At 50.1% G+C, this 13,549-nt stretch overlaps 17 non-coding genes across 17 annotated transcripts; all 17 read right to left on the minus strand.

Moving 5' to 3' along the window:
- Positions 1–460: 460 nt before the first annotated feature.
- On the minus strand, positions 461–533 carry Trnaa-agc (transfer RNA alanine (anticodon AGC)). The gene has a single exon. It is a non-coding gene; the product is annotated as a tRNA-Ala (tRNA).
- A 423-nt stretch (positions 534–956) lies between these two features.
- On the minus strand, positions 957–1,029 carry Trnaa-ugc (transfer RNA alanine (anticodon UGC)). Its single transcript has one exon. It is a non-coding gene; the product is annotated as a tRNA-Ala (tRNA).
- A 1,013-nt stretch (positions 1,030–2,042) lies between these two features.
- Trnaa-agc (transfer RNA alanine (anticodon AGC)) lies at positions 2,043–2,115 on the minus strand. The gene has a single exon. It is a non-coding gene; the product is annotated as a tRNA-Ala (tRNA).
- Positions 2,116–2,538: 423 nt separating this feature from the next.
- On the minus strand, positions 2,539–2,611 carry Trnaa-ugc (transfer RNA alanine (anticodon UGC)). Its single transcript has one exon. It is a non-coding gene; the product is annotated as a tRNA-Ala (tRNA).
- Positions 2,612–3,624: 1,013 nt separating this feature from the next.
- Trnaa-agc (transfer RNA alanine (anticodon AGC)) lies at positions 3,625–3,697 on the minus strand. Its single transcript has one exon. It is a non-coding gene; the product is annotated as a tRNA-Ala (tRNA).
- A 423-nt stretch (positions 3,698–4,120) lies between these two features.
- Trnaa-ugc (transfer RNA alanine (anticodon UGC)) lies at positions 4,121–4,193 on the minus strand. The gene has a single exon. It is a non-coding gene; the product is annotated as a tRNA-Ala (tRNA).
- A 1,013-nt stretch (positions 4,194–5,206) lies between these two features.
- Positions 5,207–5,279, minus strand: Trnaa-agc (transfer RNA alanine (anticodon AGC)). Its single transcript has one exon. It is a non-coding gene; the product is annotated as a tRNA-Ala (tRNA).
- A 423-nt stretch (positions 5,280–5,702) lies between these two features.
- Trnaa-ugc (transfer RNA alanine (anticodon UGC)) lies at positions 5,703–5,775 on the minus strand. The gene has a single exon. It is a non-coding gene; the product is annotated as a tRNA-Ala (tRNA).
- Positions 5,776–6,788: 1,013 nt separating this feature from the next.
- Trnaa-agc (transfer RNA alanine (anticodon AGC)) lies at positions 6,789–6,861 on the minus strand. Its single transcript has one exon. It is a non-coding gene; the product is annotated as a tRNA-Ala (tRNA).
- Positions 6,862–7,284: 423 nt separating this feature from the next.
- Trnaa-ugc (transfer RNA alanine (anticodon UGC)) lies at positions 7,285–7,357 on the minus strand. The gene has a single exon. It is a non-coding gene; the product is annotated as a tRNA-Ala (tRNA).
- A 1,013-nt stretch (positions 7,358–8,370) lies between these two features.
- Positions 8,371–8,443, minus strand: Trnaa-agc (transfer RNA alanine (anticodon AGC)). The gene has a single exon. It is a non-coding gene; the product is annotated as a tRNA-Ala (tRNA).
- A 423-nt stretch (positions 8,444–8,866) lies between these two features.
- On the minus strand, positions 8,867–8,939 carry Trnaa-ugc (transfer RNA alanine (anticodon UGC)). Its single transcript has one exon. It is a non-coding gene; the product is annotated as a tRNA-Ala (tRNA).
- A 1,013-nt stretch (positions 8,940–9,952) lies between these two features.
- On the minus strand, positions 9,953–10,025 carry Trnaa-agc (transfer RNA alanine (anticodon AGC)). The gene has a single exon. It is a non-coding gene; the product is annotated as a tRNA-Ala (tRNA).
- A 423-nt stretch (positions 10,026–10,448) lies between these two features.
- On the minus strand, positions 10,449–10,521 carry Trnaa-ugc (transfer RNA alanine (anticodon UGC)). Its single transcript has one exon. It is a non-coding gene; the product is annotated as a tRNA-Ala (tRNA).
- A 1,013-nt stretch (positions 10,522–11,534) lies between these two features.
- On the minus strand, positions 11,535–11,607 carry Trnaa-agc (transfer RNA alanine (anticodon AGC)). The gene has a single exon. It is a non-coding gene; the product is annotated as a tRNA-Ala (tRNA).
- Positions 11,608–12,030: 423 nt separating this feature from the next.
- On the minus strand, positions 12,031–12,103 carry Trnaa-ugc (transfer RNA alanine (anticodon UGC)). Its single transcript has one exon. It is a non-coding gene; the product is annotated as a tRNA-Ala (tRNA).
- A 1,013-nt stretch (positions 12,104–13,116) lies between these two features.
- Trnaa-agc (transfer RNA alanine (anticodon AGC)) lies at positions 13,117–13,189 on the minus strand. Its single transcript has one exon. It is a non-coding gene; the product is annotated as a tRNA-Ala (tRNA).
- Between the last annotated feature and the right edge of the window lie 360 nt (positions 13,190–13,549).

Raw genomic sequence — 13,549 nt, forward strand, 5'->3', positions numbered from 1 at the left:
GCCGCCCAACTAGTGTGGCTGCTCGGTCTCTGCAGGCAGCAAGGGGCTGCAAACTTCCCGTGTTCGCGCCTATGTCACCTCCGCTTGCTTGTCAGAGACAGAGTGTCGCAAAACATACAACTCACTCCATGAATTGATTGCTACGGCATCTGTCATCAGCAGTCATAACTAGCAACACCAGTAGCAGCCGACTGCACGTAAAGAATGGGAATGTGCAGTGGGATTTTTGTGAACTCGGCGCAAGGCAGATCTTTCCGACATAGGTTTGAGAATCTTAAGGGAAGACTCGTACTGGTTCTAAATTAAGTATAGGGCTGGGAGGAGGGTGGTTCCTGCGCGTAACAGCACGCTTGCCAATTGTTGCTGCTAATCGTTCGCTCGTATCTGCCTAGACACATTTGCTGGCTGTGAATTATTTCACTTGCATGGCAGTGTGCGCATGTTGGTGTGTTAAAAATTCTGGAGACGCTGGGTATCGATCCCAGTACCTCTCGCATGCTAAGCGAGCGCTCTACCATCTGAGCTACGCCCCCTGATGACGGATAGTGCTACATACAACCATATCAATATCACAGACCCTTGCACTCCCATTATTCCGCAGACAAACACTACTCTCAATGTGTCCGTGAGGGTGTCTTTCAGGTTTCCTGCATTCTGTATCGAATCGTAGTTGGCCAAAATTAAAGTGGCACGCACAACGTCGAAAATAGCGTTCGGCCACCGCTCTGAGTAAGACGAACGTGTTGTCCACACTCTAGACTTCATTGAGGTTAGGCCGTTATACCTAAGACAGATTTGCACTCGATGACACCTCGACAACAGCCGGTCCTCACATTCACGTCTTGCTCTCCTTACGTCAGTATACATCATATGAGTCTGTGACGCTGGCTTTGCAACATCTAGCGTGTCTTTATGCTCGCCGCGACCAACACTTACCATGCACTGTCCACAAAACATGGAGGCGCCGGGGCTTGAACGCGGGACCTTTCACATGCAAAGCGAACGCTCTACCAACTGAGCTACGCCCCCAAGCGCAACAAAGCTGCGCTGTTTTCCATCCTTTGCTACTCTGATGTGCGCGGACATGATGGTTGGTTGGTTTATAGGGGCGAAGGGACCAGTGTACAAAGGCGCGATCACGTTCATATGCACAAGAGTTCCAAGTAGTTTCGATGCTCTGGTATTACGACTACAAATTCCGTCTGTATTTAAAGTCTTAAATTGAAAGGACAGTCACAAATTGCTCCGTTTTCACTCCTTGTCGACAATCACACAGCGCCTGAGGTAACAAGCACATCTGAAGCCCCATTGTGCACTCGACTGTTGATGCCAACTCACTGCCGCGCACTTTACTACTGTGTACCACTCTTGTCGTCCAACTGCAAAAGACTGGGCCACAACAAGCTTCCGCGTCTCCATTGCACTGCGCAAACTACGAAACGCTCCCCAAACATTGCACTCACCCATGCAGACGACTTTTCCGACTTTACACGACGCTCACGCAACGCTCACGCTAGTGACAGCCTTATTTAGAGCTTGACGTCGCACCCAAGCGAGTGAGCACATTTCGCCTACGGCTTAGGCCGCCCAACTAGTGTGGCTGCTCGGTCTCTGCAGGCAGCAAGGGGCTGCAAACTTCCCGTGTTCGCGCCTATGTCACCTCCGCTTGCTTGTCAGAGACAGAGTGTCGCAAAACATACAACTCACTCCATGAATTGATTGCTACGGCATCTGTCATCAGCAGTCATAACTAGCAACACCAGTAGCAGCCGACTGCACGTAAAGAATGGGAATGTGCAGTGGGATTTTTGTGAACTCGGCGCAAGGCAGATCTTTCCGACATAGGTTTGAGAATCTTAAGGGAAGACTCGTACTGGTTCTAAATTAAGTATAGGGCTGGGAGGAGGGTGGTTCCTGCGCGTAACAGCACGCTTGCCAATTGTTGCTGCTAATCGTTCGCTCGTATCTGCCTAGACACATTTGCTGGCTGTGAATTATTTCACTTGCATGGCAGTGTGCGCATGTTGGTGTGTTAAAAATTCTGGAGACGCTGGGTATCGATCCCAGTACCTCTCGCATGCTAAGCGAGCGCTCTACCATCTGAGCTACGCCCCCTGATGACGGATAGTGCTACATACAACCATATCAATATCACAGACCCTTGCACTCCCATTATTCCGCAGACAAACACTACTCTCAATGTGTCCGTGAGGGTGTCTTTCAGGTTTCCTGCATTCTGTATCGAATCGTAGTTGGCCAAAATTAAAGTGGCACGCACAACGTCGAAAATAGCGTTCGGCCACCGCTCTGAGTAAGACGAACGTGTTGTCCACACTCTAGACTTCATTGAGGTTAGGCCGTTATACCTAAGACAGATTTGCACTCGATGACACCTCGACAACAGCCGGTCCTCACATTCACGTCTTGCTCTCCTTACGTCAGTATACATCATATGAGTCTGTGACGCTGGCTTTGCAACATCTAGCGTGTCTTTATGCTCGCCGCGACCAACACTTACCATGCACTGTCCACGAAACATGGAGGCGCCGGGGCTTGAACGCGGGACCTTTCACATGCAAAGCGAACGCTCTACCAACTGAGCTACGCCCCCAAGCGCAACAAAGCTGCGCTGTTTTCCATCCTTTGCTACTCTGATGTGCGCGGACATGATGGTTGGTTGGTTTATAGGGGCGAAGGGACCAGTGTACAAAGGCGCGATCACGTTCATATGCACAAGAGTTCCAAGTAGTTTCGATGCTCTGGTATTACGACTACAAATTCCGTCTGTATTTAAAGTCTTAAATTGAAAGGACAGTCACAAATTGCTCCGTTTTCACTCCTTGTCGACAATCACACAGCGCCTGAGGTAACAAGCACATCTGAAGCCCCATTGTGCACTCGACTGTTGATGCCAACTCACTGCCGCGCACTTTACTACTGTGTACCACTCTTGTCGTCCAACTGCAAAAGACTGGGCCACAACAAGCTTCCGCGTCTCCATTGCACTGCGCAAACTACGAAACGCTCCCCAAACATTGCACTCACCCATGCAGACGACTTTTCCGACTTTACACGACGCTCACGCAACGCTCACGCTAGTGACAGCCTTATTTAGAGCTTGACGTCGCACCCAAGCGAGTGAGCACATTTCGCCTACGGCTTAGGCCGCCCAACTAGTGTGGCTGCTCGGTCTCTGCAGGCAGCAAGGGGCTGCAAACTTCCCGTGTTCGCGCCTATGTCACCTCCGCTTGCTTGTCAGAGACAGAGTGTCGCAAAACATACAACTCACTCCATGAATTGATTGCTACGGCATCTGTCATCAGCAGTCATAACTAGCAACACCAGTAGCAGCCGACTGCACGTAAAGAATGGGAATGTGCAGTGGGATTTTTGTGAACTCGGCGCAAGGCAGATCTTTCCGACATAGGTTTGAGAATCTTAAGGGAAGACTCGTACTGGTTCTAAATTAAGTATAGGGCTGGGAGGAGGGTGGTTCCTGCGCGTAACAGCACGCTTGCCAATTGTTGCTGCTAATCGTTCGCTCGTATCTGCCTAGACACATTTGCTGGCTGTGAATTATTTCACTTGCATGGCAGTGTGCGCATGTTGGTGTGTTAAAAATTCTGGAGACGCTGGGTATCGATCCCAGTACCTCTCGCATGCTAAGCGAGCGCTCTACCATCTGAGCTACGCCCCCTGATGACGGATAGTGCTACATACAACCATATCAATATCACAGACCCTTGCACTCCCATTATTCCGCAGACAAACACTACTCTCAATGTGTCCGTGAGGGTGTCTTTCAGGTTTCCTGCATTCTGTATCGAATCGTAGTTGGCCAAAATTAAAGTGGCACGCACAACGTCGAAAATAGCGTTCGGCCACCGCTCTGAGTAAGACGAACGTGTTGTCCACACTCTAGACTTCATTGAGGTTAGGCCGTTATACCTAAGACAGATTTGCACTCGATGACACCTCGACAACAGCCGGTCCTCACATTCACGTCTTGCTCTCCTTACGTCAGTATACATCATATGAGTCTGTGACGCTGGCTTTGCAACATCTAGCGTGTCTTTATGCTCGCCGCGACCAACACTTACCATGCACTGTCCACAAAACATGGAGGCGCCGGGGCTTGAACGCGGGACCTTTCACATGCAAAGCGAACGCTCTACCAACTGAGCTACGCCCCCAAGCGCAACAAAGCTGCGCTGTTTTCCATCCTTTGCTACTCTGATGTGCGCGGACATGATGGTTGGTTGGTTTATAGGGGCGAAGGGACCAGTGTACAAAGGCGCGATCACGTTCATATGCACAAGAGTTCCAAGTAGTTTCGATGCTCTGGTATTACGACTACAAATTCCGTCTGTATTTAAAGTCTTAAATTGAAAGGACAGTCACAAATTGCTCCGTTTTCACTCCTTGTCGACAATCACACAGCGCCTGAGGTAACAAGCACATCTGAAGCCCCATTGTGCACTCGACTGTTGATGCCAACTCACTGCCGCGCACTTTACTACTGTGTACCACTCTTGTCGTCCAACTGCAAAAGACTGGGCCACAACAAGCTTCCGCGTCTCCATTGCACTGCGCAAACTACGAAACGCTCCCCAAACATTGCACTCACCCATGCAGACGACTTTTCCGACTTTACACGACGCTCACGCAACGCTCACGCTAGTGACAGCCTTATTTAGAGCTTGACGTCGCACCCAAGCGAGTGAGCACATTTCGCCTACGGCTTAGGCCGCCCAACTAGTGTGGCTGCTCGGTCTCTGCAGGCAGCAAGGGGCTGCAAACTTCCCGTGTTCGCGCCTATGTCACCTCCGCTTGCTTGTCAGAGACAGAGTGTCGCAAAACATACAACTCACTCCATGAATTGATTGCTACGGCATCTGTCATCAGCAGTCATAACTAGCAACACCAGTAGCAGCCGACTGCACGTAAAGAATGGGAATGTGCAGTGGGATTTTTGTGAACTCGGCGCAAGGCAGATCTTTCCGACATAGGTTTGAGAATCTTAAGGGAAGACTCGTACTGGTTCTAAATTAAGTATAGGGCTGGGAGGAGGGTGGTTCCTGCGCGTAACAGCACGCTTGCCAATTGTTGCTGCTAATCGTTCGCTCGTATCTGCCTAGACACATTTGCTGGCTGTGAATTATTTCACTTGCATGGCAGTGTGCGCATGTTGGTGTGTTAAAAATTCTGGAGACGCTGGGTATCGATCCCAGTACCTCTCGCATGCTAAGCGAGCGCTCTACCATCTGAGCTACGCCCCCTGATGACGGATAGTGCTACATACAACCATATCAATATCACAGACCCTTGCACTCCCATTATTCCGCAGACAAACACTACTCTCAATGTGTCCGTGAGGGTGTCTTTCAGGTTTCCTGCATTCTGTATCGAATCGTAGTTGGCCAAAATTAAAGTGGCACGCACAACGTCGAAAATAGCGTTCGGCCACCGCTCTGAGTAAGACGAACGTGTTGTCCACACTCTAGACTTCATTGAGGTTAGGCCGTTATACCTAAGACAGATTTGCACTCGATGACACCTCGACAACAGCCGGTCCTCACATTCACGTCTTGCTCTCCTTACGTCAGTATACATCATATGAGTCTGTGACGCTGGCTTTGCAACATCTTGCGTGTCTTTAGGCTCGCCGCGACCAACACTTACCATGCACTGTCCACGAAACATGGAGGCGCCGGGGCTTGAACCCGGGACCTTTCACATGCAAAGCGAACGCTCTACCAACTGAGCTACGCCCCCAAGCGCAACAAAGCTGCGCTGTTTTCCATCCTTTGCTACTCTGATGTGCGCGGACATGATGGTTGGTTGGTTTATAGGGGCGAAGGGACCAGTGTACAAAGGCGCGATCACGTTCATATGCACAAGAGTTCCAAGTAGTTTCGATGCTCTGGTATTACGACTACAAATTCCGTCTGTATTTAAAGTCTTAAATTGAAAGGACAGTCACAAATTGCTCCGTTTTCACTCCTTGTCGACAATCACACAGCGCCTGAGGTAACAAGCACATCTGAAGCCCCATTGTGCACTCGACTGTTGATGCCAACTCACTGCCGCGCACTTTACTACTGTGTACCACTCTTGTCGTCCAACTGCAAAAGACTGGGCCACAACAAGCTTCCGCGTCTCCATTGCACTGCGCAAACTACGAAACGCTCCCCAAACATTGCACTCACCCATGCAGACGACTTTTCCGACTTTACACGACGCTCACGCAACGCTCACGCTAGTGACAGCCTTATTTAGAGCTTGACGTCGCACCCAAGCGAGTGAGCACATTTCGCCTACGGCTTAGGCCGCCCAACTAGTGTGGCTGCTCGGTCTCTGCAGGCAGCAAGGGGCTGCAAACTTCCCGTGTTCGCGCCTATGTCACCTCCGCTTGCTTGTCAGAGACAGAGTGTCGCAAAACATACAACTCACTCCATGAATTGATTGCTACGGCATCTGTCATCAGCAGTCATAACTAGCAACACCAGTAGCAGCCGACTGCACGTAAAGAATGGGAATGTGCAGTGGGATTTTTGTGAACTCGGCGCAAGGCAGATCTTTCCGACATAGGTTTGAGAATCTTAAGGGAAGACTCGTACTGGTTCTAAATTAAGTATAGGGCTGGGAGGAGGGTGGTTCCTGCGCGTAACAGCACGCTTGCCAATTGTTGCTGCTAATCGTTCGCTCGTATCTGCCTAGACACATTTGCTGGCTGTGAATTATTTCACTTGCATGGCAGTGTGCGCATGTTGGTGTGTTAAAAATTCTGGAGACGCTGGGTATCGATCCCAGTACCTCTCGCATGCTAAGCGAGCGCTCTACCATCTGAGCTACGCCCCCTGATGACGGATAGTGCTACATACAACCATATCAATATCACAGACCCTTGCACTCCCATTATTCCGCAGACAAACACTACTCTCAATGTGTCCGTGAGGGTGTCTTTCAGGTTTCCTGCATTCTGTATCGAATCGTAGTTGGCCAAAATTAAAGTGGCACGCACAACGTCGAAAATAGCGTTCGGCCACCGCTCTGAGTAAGACGAACGTGTTGTCCACACTCTAGACTTCATTGAGGTTAGGCCGTTATACCTAAGACAGATTTGCACTCGATGACACCTCGACAACAGCCGGTCCTCACATTCACGTCTTGCTCTCCTTACGTCAGTATACATCATATGAGTCTGTGACGCTGGCTTTGCAACATCTAGCGTGTCTTTATGCTCGCCGCGACCAACACTTACCATGCACTGTCCACAAAACATGGAGGCGCCGGGGCTTGAACGCGGGACCTTTCACATGCAAAGCGAACGCTCTACCAACTGAGCTACGCCCCCAAGCGCAACAAAGCTGCGCTGTTTTCCATCCTTTGCTACTCTGATGTGCGCGGACATGATGGTTGGTTGGTTTATAGGGGCGAAGGGACCAGTGTACAAAGGCGCGATCACGTTCATATGCACAAGAGTTCCAAGTAGTTTCGATGCTCTGGTATTACGACTACAAATTCCGTCTGTATTTAAAGTCTTAAATTGAAAGGACAGTCACAAATTGCTCCGTTTTCACTCCTTGTCGACAATCACACAGCGCCTGAGGTAACAAGCACATCTGAAGCCCCATTGTGCACTCGACTGTTGATGCCAACTCACTGCCGCGCACTTTACTACTGTGTACCACTCTTGTCGTCCAACTGCAAAAGACTGGGCCACAACAAGCTTCCGCGTCTCCATTGCACTGCGCAAACTACGAAACGCTCCCCAAACATTGCACTCACCCATGCAGACGACTTTTCCGACTTTACACGACGCTCACGCAACGCTCACGCTAGTGACAGCCTTATTTAGAGCTTGACGTCGCACCCAAGCGAGTGAGCACATTTCGCCTACGGCTTAGGCCGCCCAACTAGTGTGGCTGCTCGGTCTCTGCAGGCAGCAAGGGGCTGCAAACTTCCCGTGTTCGCGCCTATGTCACCTCCGCTTGCTTGTCAGAGACAGAGTGTCGCAAAACATACAACTCACTCCATGAATTGATTGCTACGGCATCTGTCATCAGCAGTCATAACTAGCAACACCAGTAGCAGCCGACTGCACGTAAAGAATGGGAATGTGCAGTGGGATTTTTGTGAACTCGGCGCAAGGCAGATCTTTCCGACATAGGTTTGAGAATCTTAAGGGAAGACTCGTACTGGTTCTAAATTAAGTATAGGGCTGGGAGGAGGGTGGTTCCTGCGCGTAACAGCACGCTTGCCAATTGTTGCTGCTAATCGTTCGCTCGTATCTGCCTAGACACATTTGCTGGCTGTGAATTATTTCACTTGCATGGCAGTGTGCGCATGTTGGTGTGTTAAAAATTCTGGAGACGCTGGGTATCGATCCCAGTACCTCTCGCATGCTAAGCGAGCGCTCTACCATCTGAGCTACGCCCCCTGATGACGGATAGTGCTACATACAACCATATCAATATCACAGACCCTTGCACTCCCATTATTCCGCAGACAAACACTACTCTCAATGTGTCCGTGAGGGTGTCTTTCAGGTTTCCTGCATTCTGTATCGAATCGTAGTTGGCCAAAATTAAAGTGGCACGCACAACGTCGAAAATAGCGTTCGGCCACCGCTCTGAGTAAGACGAACGTGTTGTCCACACTCTAGACTTCATTGAGGTTAGGCCGTTATACCTAAGACAGATTTGCACTCGATGACACCTCGACAACAGCCGGTCCTCACATTCACGTCTTGCTCTCCTTACGTCAGTATACATCATATGAGTCTGTGACGCTGGCTTTGCAACATCTAGCGTGTCTTTATGCTCGCCGCGACCAACACTTACCATGCACTGTCCACAAAACATGGAGGCGCCGGGGCTTGAACGCGGGACCTTTCACATGCAAAGCGAACGCTCTACCAACTGAGCTACGCCCCCAAGCGCAACAAAGCTGCGCTGTTTTCCATCCTTTGCTACTCTGATGTGCGCGGACATGATGGTTGGTTGGTTTATAGGGGCGAAGGGACCAGTGTACAAAGGCGCGATCACGTTCATATGCACAAGAGTTCCAAGTAGTTTCGATGCTCTGGTATTACGACTACAAATTCCGTCTGTATTTAAAGTCTTAAATTGAAAGGACAGTCACAAATTGCTCCGTTTTCACTCCTTGTCGACAATCACACAGCGCCTGAGGTAACAAGCACATCTGAAGCCCCATTGTGCACTCGACTGTTGATGCCAACTCACTGCCGCGCACTTTACTACTGTGTACCACTCTTGTCGTCCAACTGCAAAAGACTGGGCCACAACAAGCTTCCGCGTCTCCATTGCACTGCGCAAACTACGAAACGCTCCCCAAACATTGCACTCACCCATGCAGACGACTTTTCCGACTTTACACGACGCTCACGCAACGCTCACGCTAGTGACAGCCTTATTTAGAGCTTGACGTCGCACCCAAGCGAGTGAGCACATTTCGCCTACGGCTTAGGCCGCCCAACTAGTGTGGCTGCTCGGTCTCTGCAGGCAGCAAGGGGCTGCAAACTTCCCGTGTTCGCGCCTATGTCACCTCCGCTTGCTTGTCAGAGACAGAGTGTCGCAAAACATACAACTCACTCCATGAATTGATTGCTACGGCATCTGTCATCAGCAGTCATAACTAGCAACACCAGTAGCAGCCGACTGCACGTAAAGAATGGGAATGTGCAGTGGGATTTTTGTGAACTCGGCGCAAGGCAGATCTTTCCGACATAGGTTTGAGAATCTTAAGGGAAGACTCGTACTGGTTCTAAATTAAGTATAGGGCTGGGAGGAGGGTGGTTCCTGCGCGTAACAGCACGCTTGCCAATTGTTGCTGCTAATCGTTCGCTCGTATCTGCCTAGACACATTTGCTGGCTGTGAATTATTTCACTTGCATGGCAGTGTGCGCATGTTGGTGTGTTAAAAATTCTGGAGACGCTGGGTATCGATCCCAGTACCTCTCGCATGCTAAGCGAGCGCTCTACCATCTGAGCTACGCCCCCTGATGACGGATAGTGCTACATACAACCATATCAATATCACAGACCCTTGCACTCCCATTATTCCGCAGACAAACACTACTCTCAATGTGTCCGTGAGGGTGTCTTTCAGGTTTCCTGCATTCTGTATCGAATCGTAGTTGGCCAAAATTAAAGTGGCACGCACAACGTCGAAAATAGCGTTCGGCCACCGCTCTGAGTAAGACGAACGTGTTGTCCACACTCTAGACTTCATTGAGGTTAGGCCGTTATACCTAAGACAGATTTGCACTCGATGACACCTCGACAACAGCCGGTCCTCACATTCACGTCTTGCTCTCCTTACGTCAGTATACATCATATGAGTCTGTGACGCTGGCTTTGCAACATCTAGCGTGTCTTTATGCTCGCCGCGACCAACACTTACCATGCACTGTCCACAAAACATGGAGGCGCCGGGGCTTGAACGCGGGACCTTTCACATGCAAAGCGAACGCTCTACCAACTGAGCTACGCCCCCAAGCGCAACAAAGCTGCGCTGTTTTCCATCCTTTGCTACTCTGATGTGCGCGGACATGATGGTTGGTTGGTTTATAGGGGCGAAGGGACCAGTGTACAAAGGCGCGATCACGTTCATATGCACAAGAGTTCCAAGTAGTTTCGATGCTCTGGTATTACGACTACAAATTCCGTCTGTATTTAAAGTCTTAAATTGAAAGGACAGTCACAAATTGCTCCGTTTTCACTCCTTGTCGACAATCACACAGCGCCTGAGGTAACAAGCACATCTGAAGCCCCATTGTGCACTCGACTGTTGATGCCAACTCACTGCCGCGCACTTTACTACTGTGTACCACTCTTGTCGTCCAACTGCAAAAGACTGGGCCACAACAAGCTTCCGCGTCTCCATTGCACTGCGCAAACTACGAAACGCTCCCCAAACATTGCACTCACCCATGCAGACGACTTTTCCGACTTTACACGACGCTCACGCAACGCTCACGCTAGTGACAGCCTTATTTAGAGCTTGACGTCGCACCCAAGCGAGTGAGCACATTTCGCCTACGGCTTAGGCCGCCCAACTAGTGTGGCTGCTCGGTCTCTGCAGGCAGCAAGGGGCTGCAAACTTCCCGTGTTCGCGCCTATGTCACCTCCGCTTGCTTGTCAGAGACAGAGTGTCGCAAAACATACAACTCACTCCATGAATTGATTGCTACGGCATCTGTCATCAGCAGTCATAACTAGCAACACCAGTAGCAGCCGACTGCACGTAAAGAATGGGAATGTGCAGTGGGATTTTTGTGAACTCGGCGCAAGGCAGATCTTTCCGACATAGGTTTGAGAATCTTAAGGGAAGACTCGTACTGGTTCTAAATTAAGTATAGGGCTGGGAGGAGGGTGGTTCCTGCGCGTAACAGCACGCTTGCCAATTGTTGCTGCTAATCGTTCGCTCGTATCTGCCTAGACACATTTGCTGGCTGTGAATTATTTCACTTGCATGGCAGTGTGCGCATGTTGGTGTGTTAAAAATTCTGGAGACGCTGGGTATCGATCCCAGTACCTCTCGCATGCTAAGCGAGCGCTCTACCATCTGAGCTACGCCCCCTGATGACGGATAGTGCTACATACAACCATATCAATATCACAGACCCTTGCACTCCCATTATTCCGCAGACAAACACTACTCTCAATGTGTCCGTGAGGGTGTCTTTCAGGTTTCCTGCATTCTGTATCGAATCGTAGTTGGCCAAAATTAAAGTGGCACGCACAACGTCGAAAATAGCGTTCGGCCACCGCTCTGAGTAAGACGAACGTGTTGTCCACACTCTAGACTTCATTGAGGATAGGCCGTTATACCTAAGACAGATTTGCACTCGATGACACCTCGACAACAGCCGGTCCTCACATTCACGTCTTGCTCTCCTTACGTCAGTATACATCATATGAGTCTGTGACGCTGGCTTTGCAACATCTTGCGTGTCTTTAGGCTCGCCGCGACCAACACTTACCATGCACTGTCCACGAAACATGGAGGCGCCGGGGCTTGAACCCGGGACCTTTCACATGCAAAGCGAACGCTCTACCAACTGAGCTACGCCCCCAAGCGCAACAAAGCTGCGCTGTTTTCCATCCTTTGCTACTCTGATGTGCGCGGACATGATGGTTGGTTGGTTTATAGGGGCGAAGGGACCAGTGTACAAAGGCGCGATCACGTTCATATGCACAAGAGTTCCAAGTAGTTTCGATGCTCTGGTATTACGACTACAAATTCCGTCTGTATTTAAAGTCTTAAATTGAAAGGACAGTCACAAATTGCTCCGTTTTCACTCCTTGTCGACAATCACACAGCGCCTGAGGTAACAAGCACATCTGAAGCCCCATTGTGCACTCGACTGTTGATGCCAACTCACTGCCGCGCACTTTACTACTGTGTACCACTCTTGTCGTCCAACTGCAAAAGACTGGGCCACAACAAGCTTCCGCGTCTCCATTGCACTGCGCAAACTACGAAACGCTCCCCAAACATTGCACTCACCCATGCAGACGACTTTTCCGACTTTACACGACGCTCACGCAACGCTCACGCTAGTGACAGCCTTATTTAGAGCTTGACGTCGCACCCAAGCGAGTGAGCACATTTCGCCTACGGCTTAGGCCGCCCAACTAGTGTGGCTGCTCGGTCTCTGCAGGCAGCAAGGGGCTGCAAACTTCCCGTGTTCGCGCCTATGTCACCTCCGCTTGCTTGTCAGAGACAGAGTGTCGCAAAACATACAACTCACTCCATGAATTGATTGCTACGGCATCTGTCATCAGCAGTCATAACTAGCAACACCAGTAGCAGCCGACTGCACGTAAAGAATGGGAATGTGCAGTGGGATTTTTGTGAACTCGGCGCAAGGCAGATCTTTCCGACATAGGTTTGAGAATCTTAAGGGAAGACTCGTACTGGTTCTAAATTAAGTATAGGGCTGGGAGGAGGGTGGTTCCTGCGCGTAACAGCACGCTTGCCAATTGTTGCTGCTAATCGTTCGCTCGTATCTGCCTAGACACATTTGCTGGCTGTGAATTATTTCACTTGCATGGCAGTGTGCGCATGTTGGTGTGTTAAAAATTCTGGAGACGCTGGGTATCGATCCCAGTACCTCTCGCATGCTAAGCGAGCGCTCTACCATCTGAGCTACGCCCCCTGATGACGGATAGTGCTACATACAACCATATCAATATCACAGACCCTTGCACTCCCATTATTCCGCAGACAAACACTACTCTCAATGTGTCCGTGAGGGTGTCTTTCAGGTTTCCTGCATTCTGTATCGAATCGTAGTTGGCCAAAATTAAAGTGGCACGCACAACGTCGAAAATAGCGTTCGGCCACCGCTCTGAGTAAGACGAACGTGTTGTCCACACTCTAGACTTCATTGAGGATAGGCCGTTATACCTAAGACAGATTTGCACTCGATGACACCTCGACAACAGCCGGTCCTCACATTCACGTCTTGCTCTCCTTACGTCAGTATACATCATATGAGTCTGTGACGCTGGCTTTG

The sequence above is a fragment of the Schistocerca cancellata genome, unplaced genomic scaffold (genome assembly GCF_023864275.1).
Source record: "Schistocerca cancellata isolate TAMUIC-IGC-003103 unplaced genomic scaffold, iqSchCanc2.1 HiC_scaffold_985, whole genome shotgun sequence".
NCBI lineage: Eukaryota > Metazoa > Arthropoda > Insecta > Orthoptera > Acrididae > Schistocerca > Schistocerca cancellata.